General features: G+C 38.9%; 1 protein-coding gene across 4 annotated transcripts in view; it reads right to left on the bottom strand.

Annotated features, from left to right (window-relative positions):
• Window positions 1–22922, bottom strand: part of ADD3 (adducin 3) — a 93087-nt gene that overhangs the window by 48657 nt on the left and 21508 nt on the right. For 3 of the 4 annotated variants that reach the window (XM_042019287.1, XM_042019284.1, XM_042019289.1), the window contains exon 2: window positions 10934–10979. The gene's annotated coding sequence lies outside the window, so the exon portion shown is untranslated. Of the gene's footprint in view, window positions 1–10933; window positions 10980–18051; window positions 18083–22922 lie in introns of those variants that run through there. The other variant, XM_042019286.1, reaches the window with a different exon arrangement.

Genomic DNA, 22922 nt, shown 5'->3' with positions numbered 1-22922 from the left:
ATGTGAATCAGGAACAAAGTTGCTCAATGTCTAAAAGTCCCCAGTTTGAAAGAAAAAATTCCTAAGTCCTAAAGCAACAGTTTTCATTTATCATCTATATTATGTACGAAGTACTGAAACTTAACATCTTCGTGTTCAACATTTGCGTTTGTGAAACCATTAAGTTGTAGAGTGCGATTCTTTTTGCCTAACTTTAGATAATTACATAGCATTTGAAATCGCTGTCTAATTAAGCTCTCTCTGGCATGAAGTGAGTAATTATCTAGACTTCATTGGCTGCACCATAGACTTACACTGGTTCCAACAGAGGCATGCAATCCAAAAGCAGGCATTGATATTGCAGAAATCTTGAGTTATGCAAGGCACGTGCTGCTTTAAAACACTGACAAGCTACAGACAAGACAGCCTGAACATATTAGAAGAGATCACTTAACTATTTTGTCAGCCCAGGGGAAAAAAGAAAAAAAAAAATCTAAGTGGTAGATTTAAAAACAAGAGCCTATTCATTAAAATCTTGCAATTCACATGCACAACAGGTAGTACACTTTTCTACGCATCTCACAACTAGAGGTCTTTTTTATGTTGCCTAAGTCAACAACACATATTACTGACTAATTCTCAGCAGTGAGATATAACACAGTATAAAACAAGGACCTTGCAGTGCCAAGCACATCCCAAGACCCAGCAACCGTGTGAGTGTAGACTAAAATATGCTGTGAGAAACTGTCACCAGGCACAAACAAGGTTTCAGAATACCAAGTGCAAGAGCTGCCAACATAACAATCATTAAGTAAAAATATATGACCAATTCCTTAAAAAATATACAGAAATAAAATCTCAACTGGTAGGGAGCAGAGCAGGAGGAAAAGTGAAGGAAGGAGGAATGGAAGAAAGGTAGCAGACATTTTATTGCGTTCGCAATCAAAATACAAATTTACTTCGTTACAAAAATGTTCATCCATGTGGACTACTATAAAGCAAACAAGTTTAATAGGAAATAGTGTTTAACAAGTTCCATAAATGATTTTTAAAGTAATGACAATGTTTTCTCTCCCATTCTCAGTAAGTGCTTGAAGCTAACGTGCATCTCAAAGACTGTCTTCTGTATTTTATTGTTGCTGTCAAGAAAGAAAACTGAGCCAAAAAGCTAGCAAATGTGTTGCACGACTCACACCTCTGGACATCAACGTGGTACTACAGTCTCTACATCTCAATGTTAGCATGACGTAAATAAACAAAGCACTCCGTTATACTAGAAATCCTTTAATGGCTCATGCTGAAAGTGGAGTAAAAGCAGCAACAAACCCCTCGCACCCACCAGCTCACTACAAGCACCTTGCTGTATTCATGGCAATGAAGAGTTTATTGCAGTGAAATGTATTGAATGTACTGCACCAAAATGTATTTTGTAAAAGCTGCTTTAAGCTCCCCTTCTTATATGACAGATGAGCCAGGGTTGAATCAGCATGATTCATGACAAGCACACAACACTAAGTTATGGTGAAGATGAAACTATTTTTGAATACTTTTCTAAATCATACAAGCTTATCAGTACCCACCTACAAATATACGCTTTCTTCCATATGACACAACATGTGCAAACCAGCAACAGTGCAAGCTTCACGTTTTATGGTTGAAAGAGAGTAACACAAATTTATCTACAGTGTATATCCCAAAGCTTAAAGGACAGATTTGGTCAGAGAAAATATTTCCATGGAAGTAACCTGACCTTTCTGGTAACCTTTGCTCATTTTATAATTCTTTGGTACAAAACTGGTACAAAGCTGACAGATGCTGGAGAGGGCCTTTCAGCTGGTCTAGTAAATCTGTTCCACTTTAAAGCTATTTCACCATCATTAAGTACCTTAAAGAGACTGTAGCCATGAAAAAGCTTGAAGCCACTTGCAGTCCAAACAACATTTTTTTCCTAAAGCCTAGTATTTGATGCCAAGATGACACTTTACCTTATTTATTGTGTATCTTCTTACCAAGAATCGTGTGCTATCAGCAATGTAAAAAAGAGTCACAAACATTCAGTCTGACGTGTGCCAATCACATACGAAGACAGGAGAAAATTCAGACTTGGCAGATTTCATAGGAGTCTCCTTACTGACCATGCCACACTTATCACAAACTAAGCTTCACCTACACCTTGTGGTCAGAAATTGACCAAAATTAAACAAACATCCACATCTAAATTCATGTACATCAGCAGTCACAGTTTTTTACTACATACATATAATTTAGTGTTCTCGAGGCAATACAGTTAATTTCAGTCCACTATTCCCTATAATCCAGTTATTTGTTGACATCCATCTAATTTATCACAAAGTTACTATTGTGGTATAGTGTTCTGTTTCTGCCTTTTTAAAAAGTTTTTCAAAAAGTTATATGATTACACAGCAAATGACTGGGGTTTTTCTTGCATCTGACACCAACAGCAAGTTCAACTCTGCAAGCTGAAGAGGAGGAAAAAGAGACCTAAATAACTACATGTCCCACCCTAAGGTTAAAGGCCATCTATCTGAAATGCACATGTGCACTTTCCTCAAATCCTGAGATAAATTTTTGCCCACGTATTTACCAATTTTGTGGTCTTTGTTCCTAATGAAATATATCAACTTGCCTGTACAGACCTGCAGGTCTGTGGTACCCTGACTATTCCTGGAATGCTTTTAATATATTGAGATTGTGTTTGCCTATCTTCCTGCCTCTGATCTTGCAGCCATTTTAAGTAACAGATCACAGTTGCCAGATCAATGTTGTCACTGGTGGTTACCATAAGCTCTCCTGGACAAATGGTATCTACTCCTGGCAATTTGCTATTTTTGTTTTCTATGTTCTAAAAATCTTTTTTACCAACATTCCAATTTAAGACCAATTCTCAAAATATGACCTACAAAGTGAAGTTCTGCCCTAAAATCTCTCAGCAAAGTCAACTTGGATAAAAATCATTTAACTTTTATTCTGTGCCTTATCTTCACCATGTATTTCTCCTATACTTCAGTCATCTATCAGCTCTCCAGTCTGTCTGGCAGGATGTTCATTCCTGATGTACTTGAAATGATTCAATTTAAATGATTTATTGTCGGCTCTGATATCTTTAGCAAATTGTTTCTCAGAATATCTTTTGGCCAGACTTACTATACTTTAAAATTTAATTTGTGAGAGTTTTTTTTTTCCTTTCTATTTTCTTCACCAAAAACTTCAACTTTTGAAAGATGATTCTGCGTTGCTAAGAGATTCCGAAACCCGGCTATAAACCCCTCCTTGCCTCTTAAAAATAAAAAGCAGCAACAACAAAAAGTTTGAAGTCTTTGGTAGATGGGTATATATTTTATCCAACTTCTAATTAATTCTTTAAAAAGCTACTTTACTACCTGCAGGCTTTAACTTCCTTATAACAAGCATTCTCATTTTTATGACTAGCAAAGGCAGAAGGCTGGCAGGGAAACAGCAGCGCTTAGTTCCCCAGCCATTTAAGAAAACACTGTTAGGAGTTTGGTTTTAAAAGAAACTACAGGATTGTTCTGCCTTCTTTGCAATTGCTCTGAACTTGTTTCATACAGACACATAACTGGGAGCCAGGTAAGAACAGCTTTGATATGCCAGACGCAAACATACTGAAAGCAACACTGATGCTTTCTGAAGTCACTGCCTTCAACAAGCTTGGGACTTGTACCAACAGGCTTTGGAAGCACCAAAATTGCCTCCTTCCATACCGTCATGGTAGCAGGTTGCTGCTCCAAACATCAAGGTGATACGGTCAATGTAGTATAACCACTACTGGGATTCACGCGTGTTACAATGTTTCAAAATTTTTTAAGGAACACAAAAGACTGCAAATAGAATGCAAATGGGTTTGTTCTGTTGTTGTTTAATTGTAATATTTGAGGGATTGACTGCTTTAGCTTATTAGAAGAATTAACTCAATCTAAAGTAACAGCCTATGTCAAGTATAAGTGGTCCATTTCCACCAAGAATAAACACATTTGATTCAGCAATGCACTCACTGATTTGTGTACCTGCACTACTGTTAATCCAAAAAACGTGATTAAATAAATTGAATTTAAAATTAAGAGAATTATAGGTTACTCTGGTTACTGGTATAGATAAGCTTCAAACCAAACTACTTGACATGAAATCCTCCATATCTCTACATTAAGGTGTAGACACAGCAATAGCAGCAACTGTCAACCACTGGAAAACTGTTTCTGAATGCAGAGCATAAAGAAATCAGACTTTCATGCTTTGTTAGTGAACAAATTCCCCTTCAACCAAGACTCTCCTCAGCCTAAGACGACACAATACAAATCACAGTTCCTAGCACTCCATGCTGATAACCAGCAGAGACTCGAGCGTTGGCAAGTCTTAGCAGCACAAGCTCTGCAGGAGGAGCAGAATTAAAGGAGCATCAGCTGCAAAGAACTCGACTGAGTTTGTTTTAAACTGACACACAGTGAAGCCAAATCTGAAGCTTACTTCCACATTTAACAGACTCTTCTATGAAGAGTCATTGGTCACTAGCAGACAGAGAAAATCTTCATGTTACTACAACTGAGCTGTTAAGAATTTACACAAATCCAGCTTCAGCAGAGAGGAAACAAAAAACTGACTATAAATATCAACATTTGCTAGGGACATTGTAATTTCTGAATACAGTTCAATAAGTGAAGGGGGGGGAAAAAAATCACAAACCCACTGACTGTTGCTAAAGTTAAATTGGTATTGAGTGGGAGAGTTTCAAGGTTTATAACTACTTTAGAAAAAAAGAAAAATCCAATTTTAAAACACATATTCCTCATTCACTCTGCTCATTGATGAAAAAAGCCAAACCAGATAAAATCCAACAATCTCTACAGTAAAGACACAATATACATCTAGCCACATTTGGGTTTTTATGCTTTACAAAGATTCAGCAATTTTAAGTCATCAGGACAGACTTATTCGTAAGCCAAGGAGCAATTAAAAAAAATTAAGTACAATGTGGTAGATGTAGAGAGACACATTTAAAGCCATTTCATTAATGGCTATAATACTACTAAAGTAGAATGAGTTTACCTTTTGGAAAAAATATTTAATTTTAAGGTAGATTTGTTCTCTTGCAGTTATAAGCCTGATCATTTAAAATATCAGTCTGCAATTCTGAATAGCATTTCCAGCTTTAATTCCAGCATCACACAGAAAGAGCTGAAAATTTGATCGCCATGTCACAAGCAACTGAAGGATTCCATCAGCTCCTCTTTGCAGAGCTCTTCTTCATTAATTTATAAGTAACAGGATGCGATAAAACAATCTGTACTACTAACTTTTAACAGCCTTCTTGTGTCAACTGAAAAAGGACAGGTTTTTGCGTGGTGAATGCCAGAGCTCCAGTGCTTTTCCCCATGCTTGGCAACACACACACCCTACAATTCCTTCTGGAGGTGCCCACCAAGCTCCTCTGCTCCCTGCTGCAATCGGACACTTCACATGAATGCTGTCCTCTTCCTCCTCCTGCCTCCCATGAAACTCTTTATCACATGGACTGAGGAATTTGACAGGGAATGAGATACAGAAACTTATCAGCTGCCAGAAAACTGTTTCCATGAAAAGGACCTTGAAAAAGGAAAGGGGAAAATGGCAAAGAGCAATCCAACACTCTAACACATTCCAGGCACTTGTGGGGAAAAAAAAAGCAAAGGACAAAAGGAAAAAAAAAAACCCAACCCAGCAGCACCAACAATTCAGTATTTTAACATAACTAAAATAAAGCCTTCTAAAGCTATACTGTCTTGGAAAGCCTGAATGTCTTTTTCCTAAATCCACAGCAGAAGTAACAGCTACAGAAATTCTGTACGAACGCAGGGATTAGCAGCGTGCCCGAGGAAGCGGGATCCTTGCTTCAAGCACCCTACTCGTGTTTTAAAAGGTTGCAGGAATTTGCATAAGCCTTCCTTACTGCTATGGATCATCGAAGTAGAAGCAATTCTCCAAGTATCCTAAGGTGATGTTTTCCTGTTTCATTTGTTAAACTTCCTCATCCTCAACTTCTAAGCTACTCCAGCTTTCCATCACAGTGAGAGAAGCAGTACAAGTGCTCAAATTTAGTCTGTTTATGCCAGAGAAACTTTAGGTTTGGCTCTTTTGAAACAAGACAATTATCACTTGGTGTCGAGTTTACAGAGAACCAGGTTCTTATTTGTAACAACAATCTATGCTGAAAATTATTATGTTTTTAAAATAATTATTAAAAACACAACCAACAGCCCAACAGCTCTTTCACATATGTACTAAAAGCAACAAGAGCTACACACAAAGCAAGTGTTTTTTCAGGAGAAAGGCAACAACTTTGTCCTGTTGAACAGGACCTCCTTTTATCTTTTTTTTTTTTTTTTAATTCTCTTAGATTACTTTAACTTGCACAACATATATCCTACATTTTATTTCATTTGTTTATGAGTATCTGGGCAGCGCTCCAGTGCTTTGATGACCTGGTCACAGTGAACAGCTCAGTTCAGCATGAGCACAACCCCAAGCAGGGAAAGCTGGAGAAGTGGAGGAGATACAACACCATTGTCACGTCCATACAGGACAAGGTTGAGACAGCCAAGTAAACAGGAACTGAGTTCCAGAGAGTTTCTTCACCTCAACAGGAAAGAAAAAGTCCAACAAATGTGGGACTTTAAATGCAAATCGTAAATTAATGTGGTTACCTTTCAATCTGAACAAGAAAAACACAGAGTGCAGATAGAGCAGGAACAAATATTACTGTCTGCATCTACAAATATTTAGTGAGATTAAATCAAAGACTCAGGCTTCTATGCATTGAAACTTCTCATGCTAGGAATAAAAAAAGCTTTAAATTGATTCACTAGAGAACGAGGCATCAGATTATATAATTGCATGAAATGTGCATGAGCCCAAATCCGTGTTTAAATTTGTCTTTGTTATCAGACTGCAAGACAACTTCTTTTTACGAATATTTACTGGAAACAGACATTTAAGGCAGAAATACCCTTCTATCACAGACTTGATTTCATCATTCATGCAGACAGGATTATCTACAGTCACTGATATTTGAAAAGCCACATCTGGGTGACTTAAAACAGCACCAATTAAAAAACTGACCAAAATCAAGAAGTTCACTCTGACAATGGGGCTCAGAGGGGACAATAAATTCACATCTAGCCAGACGACCCCAGGCTTCTAGGATGATTAAATATGGTTCAATCAGGGCTGGTAGCTGACAGAAGATGGAGAACAATTTTTCCATGTTTGCATGAAATACTGTACATCCAGGAGCAAACATTTATTAAACGCTTTCCCTTGCTTGAACCCAGGAAGCATCATGCCTAAAGGGATTTTGTGCCAATGTTCATCCCAGTTCCTCCTTGATGGACTGGAAGGGGTGAGGGTTGTTTGGAGAACAGAGAGGGAGTGTTGAAAGATGCACTGGGCAGGGTGGGAGGAAAGTACTCAAGAGCATGCTTAAAATAGTGCCACAAACACCTAGCCTCTCTCAAGGATTAGAAAGCCCAGGGGCTCAAAACCACCAACACTACAGCAGCCTAGTTAGGAACGTGACCTTCAGCAGAGCTGCTGCAGCCATCCTGGAAAACGGGGTGTGTGCAGGTGGCAGGAATAGGACACTACAGGCTGACACTTCCAGTAGGGCACAGACTAAAGTTTTAGTCAACTACACTGGTAACATGCAAAAATACTTTGGCGACTGTCCTGCTCTGCTCTACTTTGACCTCTTCCTCAGTACTATGTGTTAGGGGATTTTAAAAGCCTAAATGAGTAATGCTACCTGTGGCTTAGAAATGTGCTTCATATCAGAGAGAGGCATTAAAAAAAATCAACTTTACAAACTTGCTGAATCTTAAGAGTTCTGTGAGATGTTTTCAGAAAACAGCCCCAACAAGTCCTTTGAACGTTTTAATAGTTCAAGATCTGAGACCTCCTCACACATTCCTGAAAGGAATGCAGCTTTCCCATCAGCTAAGAGACAACACTGAATTTTATTTGACCAGGTTAAGCGGTTATGGGTAATACAGCCACACTATCTGTATTTCAGGGACGGCTTGGGGTTTTGTGATTATTTTTAAAAGAAAAATCAATTCAGGTGATAGATTGAAAAACAGATTTAGGTTAGTCTTGCATCTTACTGTATTTTTGTATAATTTACTTTTAGATTGCTCCTTAGAGCAGGAAATAAAAAGGCCATTGTTATACCATGTTCTCCCATCATTATAATGAGATGCATTAGACTGGAGTTACTGAATAAGCTCAAAACTCCCCAGGTTACATTCTTCTTCATCTTCAGCCTGGCCTTTCAAGTGAGCTTAACTCTTATTAAAAGGACCAGGGCTGTCCTCAGGCATACCCTGTCTTTAAAGATGATGCCCCAACCACATTTTGTGGAAAAGACCTCTCAGTCTGAACCTTTGCCAAACTGCGTAGCAGGTTTAAACAATTATGCAAGACAGTAGATTTTGATTCCAGGCTCCTCTTACTCAGTCTCAAGTTCTAAAAATAATATTTTTCTTTCTGCTACGGCACTTCCAAACAGTGATATCCAAAGGCATTAAAGAAAAAAAGAAAGTTATAACTCAAAGAGCGTGACACAGATTATGAATAAAGAAACCCTTCCCATATGGAAAAGTTTTAAAAATTTGACATTTCTTTTCAATATGTGTTAATCAGAAAGACAGTAGTGAATTCTCACTGCTTCAGACAGAAAAGAATCAAACCTCTTGGGGCACATTACACAAAAGAGCAATTGCAAAGAAGGGAGAACAATCCTGTAGTTTCTTTAAAACCAAACTCCTAACTGTTTTCTTAAATGGCTGGGAAAGTCAGCAGTTTAGAGTCAGCCACATGTTACTTATCAATGCTTCAAATGCAGGGCGAGTAGGAAAGGCCATGCCTGGTTCCTTTTGCAATTGGGAAAAATCTCTTTTGAAGTCTTTCTGAGAGACTGACGGGGGAGAAAGTGTCAGGGAAAGGATTTGACAGGTTCTGCACAGTGAGGGGCAAAAAAACGTCAGGAGCAAAATCTCTTGTCTAAAATGAGCAAAGAGATAGAAACCTCTCCTTCAGCACTAGAGACGCCAGATAAAATGTCTGAGAGTCCCTTGTATCTTTTTTCCAGCCACACATTAATTCCTTTTTATGCTTTTTGCCAGCTTCTCATCTTACCAGGAGCCTACAGGAGAAGCCAGTCCAGCACTGCAGGGAATGCAGCCACACTGGGGCTCCACGTCTAGCAGTCTCCCAAGACCCCAGGAAAAGATCTTGTATTTTCAATACCCCAAGCATCACAGAAAACCTCAATTTAAATGTGGAAGCAATGATCTGAATGATCTTAAAGCAAAGTGAAAGGACCAAAAAATGACCCAGTTTCTTGAAATGGAAGGCATTATAGATGAACACATCAGTGACAACAATGTTGGGCTTGCTCTTGGACAGGATTTCTCTCCTGTATTTTCAATTCTGTCCAAATAACAGACATGAGTAGTTTTGTATCACCTGCAATGTAAGCGTAACTACCCACCAGCAGGTCAAGAACTGAACACATTTTATTTTTACCAGGACTGTAAGTTGCTCTTTCTTTTAAATTCTCACACTCTTCAAACAAAAAGAGAACACCCATTATTTTTTCCCTCAATCACAAAGGCAAATGCTTGACGTCTCTAAAAGCTATTAATAGTAGAAATTTGAGAAATTAATTCCATATAGATTGTACTCTCACCTGTAGCAAACTGCTTTTGCATGTGTGGCACAAGTAACCTAAACAGCTATGAACAATGCAAACTCAGCATCAACTGGACAGAAAGTGCCAGAGCTCACTATATCATTACTCACAAGTAACAAGTTGATGCACTCTTGGTGGAAGAAGGCAGCTCAGCACCTCTTAATTTGAAGTGCACAGAATTATAAAATCAGCTTTTATTAGTAAAAGCCATTGTCCTTCCGTTTTGATGAAGTGATAATATTTTGACTCCTTCCCTGCTTCGGCCTCATAGCGTTCCATTTGCAAGGTATGCATAGCATTTCACAGGCAGTAGTTCACAGCAAAGAAAGGAGAAAAACTTTCTCCAGCTAAGAAAAATCCCCCAAAAGAGCCCTATCCAAATACTAGGATAATTTTAATATAGTCTTTTTAGTTACATAACAGACATGAAAACGCAAGTTATAACACTGTCTTATTTTAATAAAGACCTGGCAAGCTACAGAAAAGAGTGGTAGAGATTAGGCACTCAATCCCTAAAAGACTCCACTGTAAGAATGTTTGCTGCCTATTATTACAAAAATAAAGACCACAACATGATATATGTTATCTATACCACAGATACACTTGTAGGACATTAACAGAATGTCTGAAAAATGTATAAAAGAATCCCCAATTCCAACTTGTAAAATACAGGCTGCTGCTCAGGTTCTGCCATCTTCATACCACTCCTTTTGCATCTTTGGGAACTGTAGACAGAGCAGTTAACTGCTGTTAGCAAAGTCAGCTGCCTGCTGTGAAGAATGTCAAAGCTGCAAGCACCATATTCACTCCTCTTTGATGATATTTATCATCAGCTGGTGCCTGTACCCCACTGTACAAAGAGGGAATTATCCACCTCACTGGGGCTGTAACTCGCAGGACACCTCACTATACTTATGTCTATGCAGTTCTATAAAATATTTAGAGCAAATATTATGCAGCTTTGTTCAGACTCTTGCACACACACCAAAGCTGAGGTCCAACTTCATCCCACAAAGTACTCTGCACAACATTAATAAGATTATTGTGATGGGTATTTTGTCTGTGGTTTTTAACAAAACCACTTTAAAAGTGGCCGTTTACTGATTCAGTTCCCTCTTCCCCCTTCATATCATTACACTAGAACACCACAGCAAGAACCCAGCAAGAATTCAGGCAGTAAAATGTTTTAGGTACCTTGAGTTTTTCCACAGCTCTCCTTCTCTCTAGTAATATAGCTGACCTGTAAAACAGAAAAAAAGACATGACTGACTTCAGGTAGGTTTCTCAACATTACTGGAATATATTGTACGCTTAAAGCATCAACTCATTTAGCTTCTTGAACTCTTTTTCAGAATTTTTCATTGAATTACATTTTATTTCATTATCATAGAAAGCATTTTTCATATACAAAAATCTCAAAAGAAAGTCTCATCTAAGAGTGCCTAGTTGTGAATCTCAACATTGACCAGGTTACAAAACAGAAAATCCTGACTACCTGCTACATTTATAAAGTAGAGCATAACAGCCACAATCCATGATTCCACTTCTAGCCCTGAGGAAGCCGAACTCCAGAGCAGCCACTGAGCTGCAGAGCCAGGACAGGAACACAACACCTCCCTTCGCAAACTGACAGCTGCTGGTGCTCAAAGCTCGTACGGAAACAACCGCCCTGCTCTGACCCTTTCCCACCACGGAGCAGTAATGGGCTTTCCTCTTGCATTCATCTTCTAGCATGAAAGTAAACTGAGTAAATAAAATAGCAACTGTCTACTTCTGTCATCTTTTGTCTTCACAGGCTTTGAGCACAAGTTATCTTCAGTCAAACCTGACAAATTATTTCCATCACCTTCCTTTTTACCTCAGCTCCTCCACCAAGAAAAACCAGTTATTTCCTGGGGGACAGGGGCCAGACTCCTTCATTTCATACATACGTACAAAACATACGCTACATTTTCTTTTTTAAGATCTATACATTGCAAATTAGACATTTTATGCATTGTGAAAACACTGAGCTCAGCCTACCATCAGGCAAGGCTGGTACTTCTCACCAACTTGTTAATCCATTTTAATTCATCAGGTGGTAACAGACTCTTTCAACCATTCTCAGCTTTTCCTTTTTACTCTTTCATGACTTCACTGTAGTATCCCCAAGCATTATTGCTTAGGTCTTCGCAGCATATCACACTACAAATACTTCACCAGTTTCAACTTCAGAAGGCTGGTTATCCCATTTCCCATCATCACTAAAAGCTGGATTATTCAACATGCTCTATGAATTTCAGGAGTAAAGAACTGACTTCCAAGAAAAACAGTGTGCACAAAAATAATGCAAGTAGGATTACACAAAATTACTGGAAGACACCATCATCACCAGGTACTATGGAGTAAAAAACAAACTTCTAAGAGAAGTAAAAATAAGATGTTATTGCATCTTGTTATTGCTCAAATTGTCTATTTTCCCCGAACTATTTACTTATATAAAGTCAATTCCTTGCTCAGCAACTTTGCTTTTAGGAATGAACAATGTACTTATACAGAGTATTACAGGTGTAATACAGTTAAACAGCCACAAGACTACTTCATCTGCTTTTAGACCTGACAGGAATACAAATTTAGGGGAGATTTAGGGGACAGAATTCTCTCCCTAGGTGGTCTACATGGGGTTTGGGCATATTTGCTCATTTTGCTGTTCTGCCAACTGCTCCCTGGCAGAGCATCCAAAACGATGGCAGTGACTGGGGAAAGAGGAAGAAATGCATTGGCATCAAAATGCCATGCTAGAGCAGGAGTACGCCACAGCATCAGGAATTTAAACACTCTAACGTGACTGTTTATTCTTGGCATGAGTACAGTTTATTTTTCATCTACTTCACACTGTTAGAGATAAGGGAAAGTTATTTTTACGCAAGCTTCTGATATGTTATTTTAAGCATAGCCGTCACAGGCAAGAAGAGACTCTCTTCCAGGCTAGCAGCTACTGTTTCCAGAGGGCATTGGTAGACTACTCTCAGACATGAAAATTTAATAGTCTCTCCAATTTTCTAGCTTCAGGTCTAATAGCACTGGTTTGCAGAACACAGAGGTGCCCATATCTGATGGTGTTTGATACCACTTCAGCCTCCCTGGAGCTGCACAGCACTGCTCCCTCCCAGGAGGGCCAGTGTAGCCCCAGGACAGCAATGGGCACCTTGCTCAGCTGTGTCCTCATCTCTGGGCACTGCAGAGGCTGGAGATCCTACAGCTCTCAGTAGAAGGAGGCAGTCTGGGAGAAAGCCAGAAACTGTGACACTCCAGACATCATATGCTTTTGAGCAAATTTTTTTCCTGTCCTTTGTCACAAGTTCTTTGTTACAATCCCTTTCTTCTTCACATCCCTTCTCCATATTACCACTCAACGCACTTCCACAAGCTCTTCATCCCTCCCCAATTCAAAATTTTCAGTATTAAAACAACAATAAAAAAGACTTGACCATTATGAAACTACTCTGCCATGTAGTGCCATGACTTAATTCCCTCTGCTTAATCCACCAGGGTCTTTCATTCCATTCTACCCACCCCTGGAGTATGAGCAAGAAACTTTTGACACAGGCACTGGTCAGGAAATGTCTTCACTGCACTTTGCATTGTTTAGGCCACATTCTCAGGTCTTGTTCATCAGTTAAATGCCTCTATGCCCAAAATAAAATTCTACAATCAGTAATAAAGGATGCAGATCATATCAAGAATGGGAAAAAGAAAATCTGAAAAGGAGTAAGAGTCACACATCAAAAAACAAACTGAGAGTCAGCTCTCAGATCAGGGAAAATAACAACCGTATACATTCTTGGATTAATAAATTAGGAAGAGAGATGGATTTTAACTCAAGAGATGACAGCAGTAAGACAGATATTGAACAGCTTCGAAAAAATTTGCAAATACATCTGAATAACTGTGTATGTCAGAAATCAGACATACTACACAAATCCTAACAGGATATTGAAAATGTAAGTACAAATTAAATGCTAAATGAGGGCTTCAGCCTATAGGACAAAAGAATTCGTGTGCCAGAAATACCATTTATTTTCTTGAGAATTGAAGTGCAAAAGCCACTTGGTTACTTGAGAGCTACCTCTCCCTCTCTTAGAGAGGTAACATTTTAGAGCTGCATCCAGAAACCATGAGTAATCCAATTATGGATAGTCCAGGAACTGATGGGATATCCCAAAGAAAGATGCCCTGGAATGAGATTATAATCTTCCTCAGCTACTCATAATGGCTGATCAGTGTGCATTAGGAAAATACACTTCTGGTTTGAATCCAAACCTTGAGTACAAAAGCAAAGCTCTAGTAAATATTTAAGAGAATTTTGAGTTCCAAACTGAAGAGCTGGCAACTAAGTTCTTTTTTTTTTAACAAACAAAACCATCAAAAGATTGTGCAACTCTAAGAGCCCTTAAGGAAACAATTGGGAATTTTTCATAACATGGTATTTCCTTATACTGCTGACCACAGGAATGCAAACAGTTCCACCAAACAGATTTCTTCATTGGAAACAACTGACAATCTAACCATGTTTCCATCTTTTCCATTCTCAGCACTCAGCATACAAAATAGATGATATAATAGAATACAGAACTGTCATACCAGGGCCACAAGACATCTTTCCTATAAATCAGCACCTGAGAAACTTAACAAAAACATAATTTCCTAGGGGTTAGAGAGAGAACTTCTGTCTAATTATTTAGCATCTTCAACTAAACAAAACTACGATTTTCTACTTATTTGTTGAATTTCCCCTAAATACTGTTAGCATCCACGTTAACCAGAAACAGACCCCTATCCCCAACCATAACTCAGCGTATCAGTAACAAGACTCACTCCCACAGCATTCCCTGAAAGTAAGGCAGGTGAGGCTAGCGAGGCACAAAAACATGGGCTGGCACCCAACTGAGTGAGTGAAAGGAAAAGCAACGCTACTCTTTATACCTTACAAAATATCCCGTGTAAATCTAATGGATAGATTTCCTCACCACCTTCTCCATTTAGGATTATTTGAGCATTGCCAACTGACACCATTAATCCCTCCAAAGGAAGCTGGAAATGTTCGTGTATCTGTACAGCAATGGCACTCAGAACTCACAGTCTACCAGACCCTACACGAGGAGACCAAGTATCAGAGACACCTCAAGGGAAAGGCAAGACAGGACTTAAAAAGGGACTTAATTTTCCTGACAGATAATTAAGAAGTCACTATCATGGAGAAAGTAATTTACACTCTGTGCTGAACTTCATGCTGTGAAGAGAGAAATAGAGGATAAATCAACATAAGCAACTGTAAAAACAGAGTATTGTCAGAATACAGGAAGGCACCAGGAATGGTAAAAGGTGCTACATCAGCACCCTGACCAATATCTGTCATTGCAAATTTGCAACTCAATTAAGGCAAGATTTTAATCAGAGCTACAACTGCACTTAATTCTCTCCATTCTAGCTGAAGGAAAGCAAGAGGAATAAGCCATAAAAGCAGAACAAAACTGGAATGTGCTACAAAGAGACCAAATCATTTTCAAAAGGAAAAACCAAAACAAACAAAGCCAATGAAAGACAAAGCTTTACCGAGTTAGTTTGCCAAACAAGTCAAGAATTTTGGATGGTGGAAAAGACAGACAAATGTCTTAACTTCAGATAGAGACATAAAAAGACTTTGCTTCTGTGGAAGTGCTTACAATCCATGGCACAGAGATCACTACTCTTGTAGTCAAGGAAACCACTCTTACAAGATTTCAAATTTTGGAATTCCCCATTCAAGAGGGAACATGGAAAAATCCTCCATGCTCTTCCAAAAGGAGAATGGAACATGGCTCCAGCGTCCCATATGTGGACAAACAGGGCCACAAGGCTTTGACAACAAACTGGTTCCAACGACTCTGCAGAGGAAGAGGTCACCATCATAAATGGAATGTCTATACTGTACTTTAGTCTTCGAGATCAGTGATAAAATAGCCACTACATCCCATAATATTTTCACAAACAAAACCAGTTACCAGGAGTTACTAAACCAGAAGCTAAAATTTTCAAGCTAGGCTTTATTTAAATCACTGCATCTCTCGATCTTTTCTTTCAAAGAGATGCCCACTGAACTCTCAAAAGCTGACCTTTCATCACAGCACACTGTTGGTCTTGGAGAATTTGACTTTTCTGAAGTTGCAAACACATGAAACCTCCCCTCCTTTTCAGATGATTCTGAAGCTCTAAACACAAACTATACAAAGAAACAGCTTGGTTTAATTATAATAGTAGAGCAAAACTTATTTTTCCAGTTATTATCTTAACTAGATACAAAAACCCCACTTCAGCTGATACGCCCAAGTGAGCTGAGATTTAGAACACTACTCAAAAACTATCTTTTATTTTTACTGCTGTCAACATCCTAAGAAAAAAATATGCACCAAAAACTTTTCAATTTAATCTCCCTGGTGATGCCAGAGAAGTATCCAAACTCTGCAGACTGTAAAGCAAGGCAGTAGTTAAGCACACCACGATTACCATAATTAGAACATAGTAACACCAAGTGATGCAAGAAATTATTTGCTGGTTTTCATTAAAATGCTTGGTTCACTTTTAATTTTTCCGACAGTCACTGCACCAAGATGCATGTTCAGAATGGTAAGAAACTGTCGGGCAAAATGTATGTAACATTCATACTCAAGTTGAATTAGCACCACAATCAGTAAAAGCTTTGGTGCTGGTAAGGAAGCAGAGACTGATTTCAGAAAAATATTACAAATCAAAGCTATTGAAGAGTAACTGAAAAACTTTAATTACAACTTCTGGCTGAAATAAATACATAGGAAAATGAAGGTACTAATTCACACCCACCTTATGGGTTATAGTTTATAATAATACTGGCTATCTCATTTTAGCTTTCTCACCTGATAAACCCCCCCTAACAAAGGCCCAATGCTCAGCAATTCAGTGTTGTAAAGAATAGAGTTGCTGTCTGGTATCTATCTTAATGACTGTTTCTCAGCAAGAATAAAATTAGTTTCAGGTGGGGTATTTTACAAACTTCATTATTAAATTTTCACATAAATACAGTCTAAGCAATGGGAAATGGCACTGTCAGAAATCATCTGAATGGCCTTATATGACTGCTTTTTGCAACAGACCTTCTAACTGGCCTCAGGGAAATGGTTTCTGCATTATGTACTTCTGCTCCCCTTGCTTCCTTCAAATGAGGTGAGGCCCCTACTGAGACTGGCGTGAGAAGGTGTGTGTTAATATACTGCATCTCTTTCAGTAACAGGTACCTCAAACCAGGGCTAACTGCAGCTTCAAAAAGCCTGTCAAGAGGAGGCAGACAGTGCTCCTTTAGCCTTCATGACAAAACATGAAAAAAGCATATGCTAAAGCTACACCAAATCTGTTTAAGCAAAATAATTTTCAAGCTATGTCCAAGGTTTGGGCAATTGTGAAGAAAAAGACACCTAGCATTTTTCACTTGCTATTTAATGCCCCTGAACCTTTTCCCCCCGTTTTGTATTTTTTTGGTCTCACTTCACATATATTGTTGTATTGAGGCTTCTCAGATTTTAAATCTCTCCTGAAAGAAAAAATATCTTACATTCCTTTTTAAAAAGAAAATGAAATGTGAAGGCCTAGCATGACTCCTTTCTCACCTTTGGTTAACACACGTTTCCTGCTTTCTTCTTGTCCCTGAGACAACAAAATCTCTCATTTTCTACCAATCTTTCAGTGTTAACTTCAACCTATTAGCTTTTACTGCAGTCTCATTACTGTCCTCTCACCTCACCTACTAATGTGTCATGGTCATTTTCAAAGATGCTCTCGGTTTCTCCCCAGAAACCATCCACTCCAATCACTCCTACCTTGGAGTTTGCAGGATCCCACTCCTAGCAATACATACTCCTTCCAAAAATCCACGACTACTAATGGTTATAAGAAATCCTACCCTCCACCCATTGCAAGTCCCTCCCCTTCCATGCTGCTTCTGCATTCTGTTTCCAGCACCACCAGCCCACCCCCTTCCTCTTCCACTGCCATGTGAACTCCTGGCATGAGAACTGCCCAGACACATTGTATTGGCCAACCAACTCAAATGCACAATTGGAAGCAACTTCTTGGTGCTGTACACAGACCATCCACCTCCAATTCTGCCCATAAGACCCAACACAGCATCAAAGCTTCAAGAAAGGAATGGGCACTTCAGCCCTAAAAAGTGTCCATTCAGGATGTTTTTATTAAGAAGTGATTTTTGCTAAATTGATGCTTCAACCACCTGAGATTCGCCACTGATTCCTTTCTAATCTCACCTTTTCCTGTAATGCTACCTTGGTTTTATTTGCAAGCCATCAAATCCACAGTACCTCTTCACTGCACTCACACACAGCTTTGTCTTTCAGCTCTGAAGTGTTACTCTCATTCTACTGCAGCAACATTACATCTGAGCACTTGCAGCAAGGTTACTGGCACTCTGCAGCTCTTTCTGAGATCGTCAAAACTTGCCTCATACTGTGCCTGCAAACAGGAAGAGAACAGTGGAAATAAAAGTGAAGACCTGCAGCTGAAGTTTGAAGCGTCTGGAGAGGATTTTCCCCATGCTTCCAATGGTGATTAGTGGGGCAATTAGCCCAGTTGCATCAAGACAGGACAAAACCACCCACGAGGAATCTTTGCCTGACAACAGATGATCAGAAGATGTTTCGCAACATAAACTTCAAATGTATATTATTTTTTTCCAGCATTAACTGATGGATAGAGCCATAGCTGCATTCATGACACCAAATTATTGCTGCAAAGCCAATAATGTTCAGTGTACATAGGGATCTTGAAATACTTTTCTTCATCTCCAAAATACCCTTATTTATTAGAACAAGCTGTATTTGGAAGTTGAGATTATTATTTGTTTACAAACTGACCAACTCCACTGGTGAAAGAAAAATACATTTTCATTGGCATTTGTCCTACTTTATTATGACATTACAAACAGAAACATTGCCTCTTTATATTCTTTTATTTAATCATGCTCATGAAATGGTCAATCCAGCCCCCAAACCTGACAAAGAATAGAAGCCAACTATGCTTTTTTTAAAAAAACCCCTCTGTATCTCACTTGTTCACTTTTGACTTCTGCAAAGCTTAATTCAGCCAACCTCCACCCTAACCCCTGGGAGCATCTTGTACTTTCCAGCCATCTGGACTGTATTTACATTACTAGGAAGAAAGTCAAACTTGCTCATGAACAAAGAAAATCTCCTTGCTATCTTTCTGTCTTGTCTCCATAGTTATTTTCTAAGTTCTTATTTTTTCCAAAAAACTGCTGTTCTCGCTGGGGACCTCACTCAATCTCCCTCATGAGCTCTACTGATGTCATACAACTTCTTCGCTTATCATTTCCGAGTGCTGCCCTTAAAAAAAAAAATTAAAAAATAGAAATTACTATTTTTCCCCTCAGTTTTCACCCTCTCTTCACAAAAGCCCTTATGAACAGCATGAAAGTTCATGTATGATGGATTAGAAGTACCAAATCAGTACCGAATCAGTACCAAAGTGTTTTTAGACAGTAAAAGTGACAGATTTGCAAATAAAATGAAGTACTGCCAAACTAAGATCAGAGACAAATTTTAAAAGGAACACAGACAAACATTTACTTTTGAACTTGTATCCATTTTAATGGTAACCCTCCCCCAGGCAGCAACTGCTGCATCTTGGCTCCTCCAGAACAGAGGAGCATGCAACATGTTTTAATTGCATTTTCATCAAAATATCTGTGCTGCAACCCCTCTCCCAACACTGATGATCCAATGTGCTGAGGAAACTTGAAGAAAAAGCACAAGCTGCAGAAGACAAGAAACTACCTCAAACTGGTTTTACTTTCAACCACATGTCCTTAAGCCCCACCTACTTTTTATTTTATCTGAGCTGCAGTATATGTGTGCCTTTTAGTATTTTATAACCCTATTTTCAGGGCACACTATCTCTTTCAATCAAAGGTAATCAACTATAGCTTATCATTAAAAGCTATTCTGCAGATTTACTCTGCTCCACTTGACATGCACCAGAAATCTGCATCGAGTTTAAATGAAAGCCAGATTGGTGCCTTCGTTACAGGGAAAATTAATGAAAGCAATGAGCAATGCTTGACATTCAGCTAACTTTAACTAGGAATTGAAGAGCCTCAATGCTTTGCAATGCTTGACCCAAACATCTAAGTTAAAATATTAATTCAGTTTAATGAGCTAATTTAATACCTGTATAAGGGGAAAATGCCTATTTTGAATATTTCTATTTAATTTTTATTTTTTTTATAGTAGAACTACAGTGTAACAAATTAGAAAACACTTACTAGGAAGAAAAATACCTTTCTAGAGGGGTGTTTGCTTAAAGAGAACTACCTACGGTTGTTTATTTTCAAGCTGAGCTTCTGAATTTAATTCAACAAAGTGACCCTTCAGAGGCATAATGACTTTTAATGATCATGTTAAGTATCTTCTTGTCTCTTCAGCAGCTCTTCTGGAATACCAAGGAGTAAAAGTTCAATTACAGATGTATGGGAGGCTGCATACCACAACCACAATAAATTTATTAGAGGAGGAAGTACACAGCAGAGAGGTAACAATGAATTAAAAATGTAATGAATATGCCCACATGAAAAAATAACTACTGAAATAACTCACCCAAACACTACCACATTCTGCTTGCTTTCTTTTAGAGTTGCCAGTTTCTAGAATGATTCAACATTGTCCCTTCCCAGTTTTTTCCTCCTCATCTCCAAAACTCACGAAAGACCAGCACTACGAATAAACATGGTTTGTCATTAAAAGCAGTTAAGTGTTGTGAAGATGCAACATATCTCTGCTTTAGGGAAGCATAGCCAAATTACTTATCAGAAACAAAACCCCAGGATATCTGTTATCAATTGAGCAATACCTCCACTAAAAAGGACTTCTCCCCTCCATGTGATTTCACACTGTTCAAATTTTCCCCAAAATTTGCAATATTTTTTCTTTTTGAAGTGAAGACATGGACAATAAACAATAAGGCAATCTTGAACTTCCTCTTCTTGAGACGCAAGCTGAACGTCTCATGCAAGCTACTAAAAATAAGTTTTACTTCCAGTAGTGACAACTCCTCACAGCTTAATCAAAGGAATAGCAATCAAAGCCTAATGGGCCCTGCTCTCTAGAGCACCCAAGTTGAAAAATTATCAGTAGGAGAATATTCACTGCAAAGAAGAGAAGAATCTGCAAAGAAGTGAGGACTAATATATTTGCACTTAGTCTGCCTCAGTTTGATTTTACATGTTTCTAACAGAGAACAAGAAGTGACTTGATGCTCAGTCTGCAGCTATGGTATGAAATTAGTTTCTAAGGAAACAGGGCAGAATCCAAGGGACAAAATTTCTGCGTTTGTGCTGCTTCTGTAGCAAACACAGCATCAGCTGCAGAAGGCACATGAAGCAAAATTCCTCCAAACCGATTAAGGGATTGGATCTTAAGCGTCCTGAACCAGCAATTTAACTGGCAGCCTGACCGGTGAGGCACATGCACCTGTTTGAGCAGGGGCAGCACAGAGGTGTAAGCAGGATGCTCACCAGCTCACAGCCACTGCCAGCCTACTCCTCTCAACCGCAGTGCAGGAAGGGACACTAAAAATAATACAGCTGGCACCTAATATAGTCTGCTCCTTCGTGCGTGCAGAGGCTCTGCTATGACTTTAGAAAATCTGACTGCCCACATCTCGTGGTTCCTCTTTCAGAAGGAAAACAAATCTTTAACTAGTGAGGCAGAAAACTTTTCTGTCCAAGAACTCAAAGTGGGTCAGGTAAAAGGTGCTGATTTTCAAGAGAGGTTTCCACACCATGAATGCTAGGCAGGTTTCCTTGCAGCGATGAGCACTGGACTTTGGAGAGCATCCCTCCAAGCCCGATGGCATGGGGCTGTTCTGGATACTTTCCCCAGCTGGTGCTGCACCCTACATGCAGGGATTGCACTCAGGATGCAGACAGGCCCAAAGAGCAGCTACACCAGGGAACTCCAGATGATGAGATCCTCCAGGCCAAAATAATCAGAATTCTTTGGAGAATTTAAAACTTCAGAGGTACACGGTGCACTTCCTAAACTTTGAAATGAAACATTCCTCCTATCGACCAGCCACATAACCCACTGCTTAGCAACAGAGGTTGCACACGTGTACCTGTCTGCAAGAGGGAAAATTATTCTTGTTATCCATCATTCTCACAACACAGCAACACAATTTCTGTTTGAGTATACACAGGGTTTGTTGTTTGTTTTTTAAATTATCTTAAATTCACATTTCAATATAAATACAGGTCTCCTCTACAGTAAATGAAAACTAAATTGTGAATTGAAAATAAAACGTTTCTAAAGCAGTTTCAATACAGGTGTTTGAGTGAGGCTAATTTCAAGTTGAGAGGGAACTCTCCTTGAGTTGCTGTGTTAGTTTGGGCAGTGACAACTTCCTTTCAAACAAAAACATCAACACACCTCAAAACCTCAGTGTTAAGAGTCTGCTTCTGAAACTGTTTGCATGAAGGCCAGCAGGCCAGAGGTGACAGCCCAGCCCTGAAATCCCAATTATGTTACCAGAGGCTGCGGTATTATTTCCACTGTGTTATTCCACTGCAGAACGCACATCAATACCCATCTCTATCTATAAATCAATGGAACTATTTTAGGCACAAAAGCTTCAAAATAAATCCTTCTGACCAACCTCTCAAATTAATTATGCAAATGCTGTATCAAAGTGCACAGATCATTTTTACTTCAAATTTTTAAAATCCTGCACAGATACACTGAAAGGAAAAGAAAGGAAATGCCTAATTATACACATTGAATACTCCAGATAATGGCCTGTCATATGCATCACTCTGAATGCAAATCAGAACAAAGGTTTTAGCTGTAAACACAACATGGAAACATCAAATAACTTTGATCTCTTCTTAGGCAAGAACACACTTCTTTAAGATTACCTTCTGTATTCAATGGGATTTATATGTATATATATTCAATGTATATAAAATGTCTATAAAGTGAGGCTGTAGTCAAAAGCTCCTGTGCTGAGGAGCACTTACCAGCTAAAGAGAGAGGAAGGAAGGCATACCCAGAGCAAGCAAGTAACCTCCTAATGCCTGCTGTGGAAATGAGCCCCGGCATGCACTCCA

This window comes from Corvus kubaryi, unplaced genomic scaffold, assembly GCF_017639235.1.
Source record: "Corvus kubaryi isolate FWS band 111438036 unplaced genomic scaffold, C.kubaryi_AGA036_p1.0 138, whole genome shotgun sequence".
NCBI lineage: Eukaryota > Metazoa > Chordata > Aves > Passeriformes > Corvidae > Corvus > Corvus kubaryi.
This window is presented reverse-complemented; position numbering and strand designations above follow the sequence as displayed.